The sequence below is a fragment of the Triticum aestivum genome, chromosome 7D (genome assembly GCF_018294505.1).
Source record: "Triticum aestivum cultivar Chinese Spring chromosome 7D, IWGSC CS RefSeq v2.1, whole genome shotgun sequence".
Taxonomy (NCBI): Eukaryota; Viridiplantae; Streptophyta; class Magnoliopsida; order Poales; family Poaceae; genus Triticum; species Triticum aestivum.
In genome coordinates this window covers 499,425,999-499,428,426 of record NC_057814.1, presented here as the reverse complement: position 1 = coordinate 499,428,426, position 2,428 = coordinate 499,425,999, and positions in this window count along the sequence as shown.

The following is a 2,428-nucleotide window of genomic DNA, read 5'->3' as shown; positions in this document are numbered from 1 at the left end:
GACAAATCCCGATAGGAGCCGCACATATCTCGTTCTCAGGGCACACCGGATGGGCAAGACGTCGGGTTGGCATAGACCCTGGTTGCCCAGGGGGCGCCGGACATCGCCTAGTTTGGGCCAGCATTCGAAGGAACACCGGTCCGAGGGTTAAAATAAGATGACCCTTGGGCTTGCGAAAACCCGGGGGAAAAAGGCTTAGGCGGCAAATGGTAAAACCAAAGTTGGGCCTTGCTGGAGGAGTTCTATTCAAGGCGAACTGTCAAGGGGGTCCCATAAATCACCCGACCGTGTAAGGAACGCAAACTCAAGGAACATAATTCCGGTATAACAGTAACTAGGGCGGCAAGAGTGGAACAAAACACCAGGCATAAGGCCGAGCCTTCCACCCTTTACCAAATATATATAGATGCATTAATTAATTAAGAGATATTGTGATATCCCAAGATATCCATGTTCCGACATGGAACAAACTTCAACTTTACCTGCAACTAGCAACGCTATAAGAGGGGCTGAGCAAAAGCGGTAACTTAGCCAAACAATGGTTTGCTAGGAAAGGATGGTTAGGGGCTGACATGGCGAAAATGGGAGACATGATATAGCAAGTGATAGGTAGCGGAGCATGGCAATAGAGCGAACAACTAACATAGCAAAGATAGAAGTGATTTCGAGGGGTGGTCATCTTGCCTGCAAGGTTCTCAGAGTTGTCGAAAGCTTGATCCTCGTAAGCGTACTCGACAGGTTCCTCGTTCACGAACTCGTCTCCCGGCTCTACCCAAGACAAGAACACAAACAAACGGAACCACAATCAACAACGAGAAATGCGCAAGCAACATGATGCATAACATGTATGATATGCGAGATATGATATGCGATGCATATGCGTGCTCCGGAAGGGAAATGATGAACAAGGCAGTAACTTGGCAACCCAAGCATGCCACTGGAAACATAAGATGATTTCGGTCGAAATCGATATAAACATCACCGGAATCGGATGCACGGTTTGCAAATGACAAGCAAAACAAGAATGACACGAATCTGCGATAAACAGCAAGATAGCACTTAAAATGCAACAAGTAACAATGCTACGGTACCTTAACATAACAACAAAGCACATGGCAGTAATCTACAGGAGATGCTTGACAAACCATGAACACTGAGCTACGGCTAGTTCACAACATATCAATCTCAAACAAGCATGGCAAAAGTGCAAAAGATTACAGGTTCACAGACTTGGTGAAAAACTGGACATGGCAGAAAACAGCATCAGGTAGGAATGTTCAGAGCACGAAATCAACATGCTACAGGAACTTAACATAGCAAAGCAAGCATGGAAGTGTTCTACTAAATGCACATGACAAAAGTCCCTTACTGACCATAAGCCAAAAAGGATCAGAAGATATGACGGCAAGCATGTAAACATAGCAAGTATCGTTATCAGGTTTCAGACTTGGCAGAAAACAGAGCATGGCAGAAATATTAATATGTAGGCCTCTTTGTGAGCTTGATGCACTCACTACAGAGCAATGCATGACAAACCAAGCATACCTACAGCAAGATGGCATGTTTATGAAGCTAAACATGGCAAGAACAATTGCAAAGCATGTATGGATCAACTACAATAAGCTTGGCAAAATTGCATATCATGTTAGGAATCTGCCAGAAGTATATTATAGCAAAAGTAGAGCAAGATTGAGTCATGCTATGGCACTCCATAATTGCAAACAATTGCAGTAATGGATCAATTACAACTATAGCTACAAAACATCCTTACTGAACATCTCCAAAATATGCATGGATCTCTCTGTAGCATTAAGTTTACATGGCAACAAAATTACAGCAGACAAGGACTTAGAGAAATCACCAAGTCCCTGAAATCAGAAATATTACGGGGCCTACTTTGCATGCTTGTGCTAGTCACCACAGAGATCACAAAAATACATGGACTATACCGCTGGAAAGATGGCATGGCATATTTCAAAACACATGTAGAGCTCATGCTCAAAAGATGCACAGAATAAATGATACAAAAATGACAAATCTCCAAGTTCTGTCAAGAACCAGAGAATAACAGCAACTAGCCCTCTTCCAACAGAGATTTGGGTATCAAGATGACCTCTAATGAACATGGTGCAATTTGAAAAAATGAAGAGCATCACGAAACAAACAATTTGACATATTACACGTGCGAATCGGAGCTACATGCAAGAAGTTATGGTATCGGGAACAGGAGCACTTGCTGATGATTTCTGGGGACTTGGAAGAAAAGAGGGGCGAGGAGAAGTCAACGGCTACCTCAGATCGGATCGGGCGACAGCCGAGGGAGCTCGCGCTCGGGACTCCGGCGAGGAGGAAGGAGGGCGGTTGCGAGGCCCGGCGCCGGCGGGACGAGGCCGGAGTGGAGGCCGGCGGTGGGGACCGGAGGGGAGGC